Source organism: Pongo abelii, chromosome 18, assembly GCF_028885655.2.
Source record: "Pongo abelii isolate AG06213 chromosome 18, NHGRI_mPonAbe1-v2.0_pri, whole genome shotgun sequence".
Classification (NCBI taxonomy): Eukaryota; Metazoa; Chordata; class Mammalia; order Primates; family Hominidae; genus Pongo; species Pongo abelii.
In genome coordinates this window covers 62,699,258-62,708,562 of record NC_072003.2, presented here as the reverse complement: position 1 = coordinate 62,708,562, position 9,305 = coordinate 62,699,258, and the positions used below count along the sequence as shown (strand labels likewise).

Below are 9,305 nucleotides of genomic sequence, written 5' to 3'. Positions count from 1 at the left end.
TAACAATTAAAATGTTGACACGAGTGTAATAACCAGCACTCTGGTCTTAATTTGTAGTGGTATCTTCTCTTCTCTCCCAACTCTGGCTCACAATAGGGAGAAAGTCTGCATTGTGACCTGGGGTTGGGTTTACATTATCTACTTCCTTTGCATTCTTTCCCCATTGCCATCTTCTAAGTTTTAGCTGCACATTTGTTTTAATTTCACCAGGTTCTGAGTATGTATTTGTGTATTGGGAGTAGGGAGGTCATGCATGGTAGTGAAGAGGGCAAAAAAAAGATCTAACTTGATTGACACTGCTGTAGTTTTTGTCACCAAAATCTTCCTGGAGACAAATTTAACATTGACTACATTTTTCACGGAGTGATTTTTGAAGTGTGTTTTAAACTACCATCATTATGACTATCTCACTTTCCTATCAATGTGTCAGATGAGAATACACTCTTGGGAGTCTTCTGATTCTTGGTCTCTGGTTCTTAGAGGCCCATATGAAACAGAATTCCCCTTTTCAGGCCCTCATAGCCTCTCTCAACAGCCATTGATCTCTGTAAGATTTTCCCCAGCTTCTTCTTTCTAGCATTAAAACTGGAAATATGATGTAGATGGTCAGTGGGCAAAAGATTACTTCCTACAGTGTAGTTTGTTATGCTCTTGCTATGGACTTGCCTTATAACTCTAGAATTTGGGAGCATAAATTAGAAACCATATAGTTGTGTTCCCCCACTCCAGGCTATCACTCTAGGTTTGAGTGAGGAAGCATCTACTCCCTCTGTTCCAAAGCCAACTAATTTCTCATTTTAAAATTACCCTTTAACTCTTCCTGCCATCTTTCTGCGCCACAATGGCGCACATGAATATCCTGGCTGATGCTCTCAAGGGCATCAACGATGCTGAAAAGAGAGGAAAATGCCAGTTTCTCATTAGGCTGTGCTCCAAAGTCATCATTCGGTTTCTAACTCTGATGATGAAGCATGGCTACACTGGCAAATCTGAAATCATTGATGGTCACAGAGCTGGGAAAATTGTCGTGACCCTCACAGGCAGGCTAAACAAGTGTGGGATGATTAGCCCCAGAGTTGATGTAAAACTCAAAGTTCTAGAAAAATGACAGAATAATGCGCTCCCAGTCCGCCAGTTTTGGTTTCATTGTACAAACCTCAAGGGGCATCATGGACCATGAAGAAGTAAGATGAAAACACACAGGAGGAAAAGTCCTGGGATTATTTTTCTAGAGATGTAATACATGTTTACAAATAAAATGCCTCGTGGACTCTGAAAAAAAATTACTTTAAATTAAATTAAATTACTACCTCAGCCTTTCTATACCATGACATTTACATTGAGATAAGGATAACAAAACTGGTTTCTGATCAAATTTTAACGACATCTGTGTCTTTGAAATAAGAGTCTAGGCTTTCAAGGGACTATTTCAAATGGAACAATATTCAGTTGTATATATGAGCTTACAGATTTTAGATAATTTAGTCACAACAGTTATTAGTTATCAACTAATATTAACTGTTTAAGTTATCCTTTTAAATTAGCTTGTAAGATCAAAAATATTACAAAATTGATTATCAGTATTTTGATGTTCTCCTTAAGACTTATTTCATTAACGAGAAGGATTTTCATCTCAGGCAATTGTAGCCCTGGTGTGTTCATTGTTACAGACACCAGATGCTCCCCCTTTACTTCTCATAGTCATTTCCCTTCTTTTAAGATTGTCTATCCATCAATATCATCAGACTAAATCACCTTGGACCAGGCCCATCAAAGGCTCCGTTGGCAATGTCACTGGGACCATTTGCAACCTAATTAATCTATCTTTGTGGTGCCTCAAAACAGCACACACACTGCTTTAATTGCTACAACCTCACACCCACTGGGGACCACAAACAGAGAATAAGCAGACTCTGTTACACCCTGCAACTGCTGCATTAGCATCATTTACTGCAAGATTAATGAGAGAAGCTGAGAAAGCCAGAAGTGTGGAGCAAAGCCATAGGTTTGGGCTTTAGAAGACTTCCCATGCCACTTAAATAGAGCAACAACTTGACTATTAATGTAAGAGTTAAAAAATTTACACACTTTAGACACATTACTTACTGTCAATGAACTTTACAAAGCTTTAAACTTGATATTACTATTATTCTGAAAACTTCAAAGTTAAAGCTCTTTTTCCTTAAATGTTCAAATTGTACTTTTATGTGAGGTAATCACATTTTATACATACATATTAATTTTGTTGACATAATTTATTATGATTAATGTGTTGGACGTAGTGATTCTTAAAGGAAAACATGTTTAGACTGTAAACATTTCTAAAAATAACTATATTAAAAACGATATAGTGAACAACAAAATTTGTAACTACCCAGTAAATTCAACCAAAAGCAAAAATAAATAAATATCAACAGCAACAAAAACACAACAGCAAAAATTCCTGAGTGCTTATTTCGAATCGTGGTTCTTTGAATTTGAAGTCTTCTCATGTTAATATTTTAGACTTGTTATGTAAGCTGTATATATAAAATCTTGTATACCCCCAAAACAACATTAATATATGTTTTAATTTTTCTAATTATCAAAAAAGAAATATTTGTATTACGTAAGAAAGTACCAACTCATTCCTTGAAATGAAAGAGTCCCTTATTGAAGCATGATTCAATTTTATGTGCCAAAATTTCATTGACTTGTTAAAATGTACATATGTTTAATAAAGTCAAATTCACATTTAGATTGTGGTTTCCTAATGGAGTGGAAAAAACAGAGGATGTGATGCTTGGAACCATGGGCTTGAGCCTGTAAGTCATCTTCACTTATGATCACTTCCCTGATATTCAGGGGTAGGGTAGAGAAGAAGGACATTTTGCCTCACTCAATCCCCATGTCTTCCTAAGAATCATTGGGAGAATGGATGCCAATGTAATTAGAAACCATGGAGTCATTCCCAAGTGGTCATTTATTTTAAAAACCATTTGCTTTCTCAAACATACAAAGAAATAGATTATCCCCATCTATTTTCCAAAGTATGAGATAAGATGGGTCTAACGATCCTAACATATAAATAAGCTAAGGTGGTTCCAGTGGTAAATTTCAAGATAATAATTATTTTTTTATTTGCCATCATAATTATGTGATATCTATCGATTATCTATGTATCTATCTATCTATCTATTTATCTATCTATCCATCTTTCTATCTATATGCATCTATACCTACTAGCTAGCTAGCTAAGATAGATAGCAAATACTGTGAGAAATACAGAAAGTAATCAGATACATGGAATGTGAAAACCTTGGTGATCAAAGATAAAGCAAGGTGGATTCAAAGCCAAGATAAAGAAAAAATACCAGCTAGTAGAAAAGAGTTTATGCTATTTAAAGTGAGTATCTGTGTGCACACACATAGCCACAAACACACACACACACACATATAATTACTGGTGAACCAAAGAAGTATGGTGTTAGACTTAATAGAGATTACATACTAGTGATCAAGAAGAGAAAACAAACAAGTGATATAACTGTAAGTGCTCTAAAACATATTATGATTAAAAATGGTAAAGTCATCTACATTTTATTAATCTTAAAAGAGAGGCACCATACAAAGGGAAGTGCATGTTATCTTAAGCAGGGTAGTAATAATGACATATTTTGGGAAATTGATGGTATGTTCTGCAATAGACAAGGGCTTTGATGTATCAGGAAGGAAGAGTCAAGAGGAAGGATAAAGACTATATAAGTAGCTTAATATGAAGATGCAGAAGGTCTTGTGTGATAGCCTATAAGGTTAGTATTCGTAGTGTGGGCAAAGGAAACCAGTAAATGATTTCAGGCAGTGACATTCCAACTTCATGTGTGCTAAGGTCATTTTTGCCCACCAGGTGGGAAATAATTTGCGGTAATTAAGTTGAGATGTATGAGACCATTAGATGACTATTTCCGTAGTTTGGATAATAAATGATGTTCCTAAAACTGATTTCATACAGTGGGATAGAGGGTAACAAAGATATGTAAAGCAGAATGATGCAGATGACTTAAACAACTGGACATAGGATAAGAGAGAGATAAATTATTAAATATAACCCCTCTACTCCACTGCTAAAAAGAGCAATTGAAAATCCCATATGATTTAAAGGTGCACATTAAATTTGGTGATATCCTAACATATAATTCCTGCCAAACAAAGACATTCTCCTTCAATTACACCACTAATTCTACAAAAGTCCTGTGAAAAACTGTATTTTCATGCTGGCTTAAGAAGGTAATTTCCCATCTTATAACTACAAAATTCAAGGCATTTTTCATTGAAATTACTGACCTTTGCCATAATATGTTATAGGAACTAATCAGTACTTTAAACATAAACAGTTACATTTTTAAAAGTTTTGTTTTGGTTTTTAACGCACCAACTTCTAAGCAAGTACAAGCACAAAAAAAATATTGTATGTCCTACATAATGTAGGTGTTCTGACACTTCAGTAAAGTTAAATTAATTGTAATAAACAAAAATTGTCACTAAAGTTCTCAGTTTATACCATCTAATACTGTGTGAATACATTTTATTTCCAAACATTATAAAACAGCCAAGAGTATAATAAATTACTTACCTAAGCCCTTTGAGCATTTTTGCATAATTTACCAAAACAAATTGATTTTAGTGGAAAAGCTGCTAATTTACATGGGTAGGAAGTGTTTTCCTTGGTGTGATGAATTTAATTTCAATTTCCCTGTTTGCATGAATTCACTCCAGTAATTCATCACTGTTACATTAAACTACAACTATGTTTTGCCTGAGTAGGCCCCTAACATTCAATATATATGAATGAAAATAAATTGTCCTCAGAGTTTGGTTATATATTTTATATAGTACATGAGTGTTAAGGTATCTTTTTAAAAGAATCAACAATTTTTTAAAATAGAAAAACAATGACATGCATTCATTTAAAATTTGAGAAAAGCAGCTTTGTACCTTTACTAAACTTGATTTCAGGGTTTTGTTTTGTTCTATGTTTTTAAAAAGAAGGAGACACAGATTTATAAGACACTAAATATGCACCAGCTTTTGCCGAGGGTAATTTACATTTGTCATATTTTTTTTCCTTTTGACATTGTTGCTAAATAAATAAATAAAATATAAAATGTTTATGGCATAAAACAACCAACATGGGCCGGGCGCAGCAGCTCACGCCTGTAATCCCAGCACTTTGGGAGGCCGAGGCGGGTGGATCACGAGGTCAGGAGATTGAGACCATCCTGGCTAACATGGTGAAACCCCGTCTCTACTAAAAATACAGAAAATTAACCGGGCGTGGTGGCGGGCGCCTGTAGTCCCAGCTACTCGGGAGGCTGAGGCAGGAGAATGGCGTGAATCCGGGAGGCGGAGCTTGCACTGAGCGGAGATCGCGCCACTGCACTCCAGCCTGGGCGACAGAGCGAGACTCCGTCTCAAAACAAACAAACAAACAAACAAACATGTATATATCACAGTTTTTAAGGTTGAGAATCCGGGAGGAGCCTGGTCTAGGGTCTTACAAGGTCACAGTTAAGCTGTTGGCTGAGGCTTCAGTCATCTCAGGCTTTGACAGAAGCTGGGTAATAATTACCTGCTAAGCTCACTCACGTGGTTGTTGGCAGGTGTCAGTTTCTCACTGACTTTTGGCCATAGACCTCTCTTCCTTGCCATGTGAGCCTCTCCATAGGCAGCCTAAGTGTGCTCAAGGCATGGCAATTTGCTTTGCCAAGAATGTGTAATCTGAGAGAACTAGCTAGCAAGACAACTTCCGGGACAGAAACTACTGTCTTTTATGACCTAATCTCGAAAGTGGCATACTATCACTTTTGCTGTATGCTACTGGTCACACAGCCCAACATCTTGTACAATGTGAGAGGAAATTGTACAAAGGCATGGATACTGTGAGGCATTCATAATCTTGAAGGCCGGCTCCCATGAGTATGAAGTTTATACATTTCAACAGCAAAACTAAAATGTCACAGGTATTATAAAAGAGTCTATAAGAAAAAAAAAAACTTGTCTCTAAACTTGGCAATATCATCAGTGGTTCAGAAATGAAGTTGATCTCTTAATATGTAAGAACTGGACAATTACCATAATGTCATAGTCAAAATATATAATACGTAAATGTTATCTGTGGAACAAACTCCTTTTTTAAAAATAGAAAAATAATGACATGCATACATTTGAAATTTGAGAAAAGACACCAAAAGATTTATAAGATTCCCAGAAGCTATATTTGAAACTTTTTAGTGACACTAGAAAAATATGTCACCAATCACCTCTGCTGCATACAGGGTGGGGGTATATGTATGAAATTTCTCCACCCTTTTAAGTGGAGATACACACAGGATAAGGCGTTTGGAAAATGGGAATTGAGTCTCCACAACTCCCTGTTGGTCCATCCCTTGAGCAATGGTAACTAGAGCACATTTTGATAATTGTGGTGGTAATAAGTCTTGTCTCTCGGACCCCTTCACCTGCATGTCAGTAAAGAATTCTTTCAATTTTAGCTAACATATAAGTTGATTACAGTGTCTTTTTCTTTTTTCTTTTTTCTTTTTTTTTTTTAATTATACTTTAAGTTTTAGGGTACATGTGCACAGTGTGCAGGTTAGTTACATATGTATACATGTGCCATGCTGGTGTGCTGCACCCATTAACTCGTCATTTAGCATTAGGTATATCTCCTGATGCTATCCCTCCCCCCTCCCCCCACCCCACAACTGTCCCCAGAGTGTGATGTTCCCCTTCCTGTGTCCATGTGTTCTCATTGTTCAATTCCCATCTATGAGTGAGAACATGCAGTGTTTGGTTTTTTGTCCTTGCGATAGTTTACTGAGAATGATGATTTCCAATTTCATCCATGTCCCTACAAAGGACATGAACTCATCATTTCTTATGGCTGCATAGTATTCCATGGTGTATATGTGCCACATTTTCTTAATCCAGTCTATCATTGTTGGACATTTGGGTTGGTTCCAAGTCTTTGCTATTGTGAATAGTGCCACAATAAACATACATGTGCATGTGTCTTTATAGCAGCATGATTTATAGTCCTTTGGGTATATAGCCAGTAATGGGATGGCTGAGTCAAATGGTATTTCTAGTTCTAGATCCCTGAGGAATCACCACACTGACTTCCACAAGGGTTGAACTAGTTTCCAGTCCCACCAACAGTGTAAAAGTGTTCCTATTTCTCCACATCCTCTCCAGCACCTGTTGTTTCCTGACTTTTGAATGATTGCCATTCTAACTGGTGTGAGATGGTATCTCATTGTGGTTTTGATTTGCATTTCTCTGATGGCCAGTGATGATGAGCATTTTCTCATGTGTCTGGGTTCAGTAAGAACTTGACGTCAAATGCTTCTTCTCTTCAACTCTCTTGAACTTCACTTCAGTGTTTACATTTTTATAAGAAGTCCATCCTGTGTGTTCCAGCTGCAGGTGTCCATTCCAGATTCACTGTTGCTATTCGAAAGGTGGTGTAGTACCAACCACAACTTTTGATTTTATTAGCAAAGTAAAAGCTTTCTTAATATTAAAGTTGACTTCCAATTCCATCTTCTTTGCCAACATTCACAACAACAACAGAAGTAATGATACTGGCTTTTCCCTTTGTAGCACGTATTATTATTCCTATTCAACAGGAGAAGGAACTGAGATACAGTGAAGTCATTCTGTGCCCCAAATCACATAGCTGGTGGATAAAAGAGACAGGATTTAAACTCAAGCATTTGCCTTCAAAATCCATACTGGTAACCATAATACTAGTAAAATATGTCACCAGTCACCTCTGCTGCAGACAGGGTGGGACTATGTGTATAAAATTTCTCCATCCTTTTAAGTGAACGTAGACACAGGATAACATGTTTAGAAAATGAAAGTTGGGTCTGCCAAACTTTTGTCTACTACTGTATATTAACCACCGTGTATTTGTCTATTAACCTTGTGTAAAGTTAGCTTTCTCCATATATAAAATGGTGAAAAAATGCATCCTTTTTTCTTTACTTATTTTAGGTCACACAAGCATTGCTTACTTTTAGGTCAACTGGGAACTGCAAACTCTTTTTGTTAATTGTAATAATAGATATAAATTATTCTAAAGTGTTATTATATTAAGAAGATATAGTAAAAATAATAAGTGAGAGATGATTGTAACTCCTTAGTTGATTGCAAAATACATGAGCTTACAGTTGTATCAGCTTTAAAATTTTCAGTCCTACAAAAAAAATGTTGTCATATCTTCTTGTAGTTTCTTATGTATACCTCTTCTCTCTAATGTCAAGCATTTTGGTGTCTACTTGACAGAGACTGAACCAGTGAGGCATAAGGACTTCTTTTCCTCCAGAATGTTTTTATCTCATGTGCTGTTAACAGGCCAATCACCCAATCACGTGTTTGCTGAGCTCTCATTATAACTGGAAGATAAACATCCCCATCAAAACAAACATAGCATCACCTTTGCCCATTAAGTATGTATTGGGAGGCATCTTGAACATCTTTCAAACATTGAATGAATGGCTTTTGATATCTTATTATTAATTACTGGGGCAAGAGAGAAATCATGGGAATGTGTGTTAAAAACATGAACCAAGATATTGGAAGCTGCAGTTATATATGGTGCTCCCTGATCCATATTGTCCGTGTTAATGAATGTGCCTTGACACTGAACAGAGAACCTTACATTCACAGACCTGATGTCATTAGAGCTAAGGTGTGATTACATACTCAATCGAATATATGCAGTAAACAGAAACAGTGACACATAACTGCTTTATCTTATTATTAGACTCATTCATATGTATTATGGCACAGGGGTGAATCCATAGTGGCCTTCAACTAATAAAAGAACATTTAGTGAGCTACAATTTTATGCAGAACATTGCATTGCAAGAACACTTAAAATGTATTTCCAACTCTACCAAGATAATTGAATAGTTTACTAATGATTTACTGGTCAGTTGATTGAGAATTAGACTAAACAAATGCAAAGTTCTTTGGGTAACCATTCAGTCAAAACTTCACTGAGTACCACTTTCCCCAGCCCTAAATGCTCAGATATGCAGCTCCTATCCCAGATGAGTGTTCAGAATCTAATAGGGAGACAAACACATATGCATTTAATATGTCTGAAATGTCTGATGCAGGAGCAATTCTTAAACCAGACTCAACTCTAGGAGGAAAAACATCATGGGTATTACTACTTTCAATTATACCCTCAGTTCCAAATATAAAGGAGGTGTTCAGTGAACAATTATTGAATGGAAGGATTAATAAATGCGTCA

At 36.2% G+C, this 9,305-nt stretch overlaps 1 pseudogene; it reads left to right on the top strand.

Annotated features, from left to right (window-relative positions):
* The first annotated feature begins 841 nt into the window (after window positions 1-841).
* LOC100454993 (small ribosomal subunit protein uS8-like) lies at window positions 842-1,232 on the top strand (annotated as a pseudogene).
* Window positions 1,233-9,305: the final 8,073 nt, after the last annotated feature.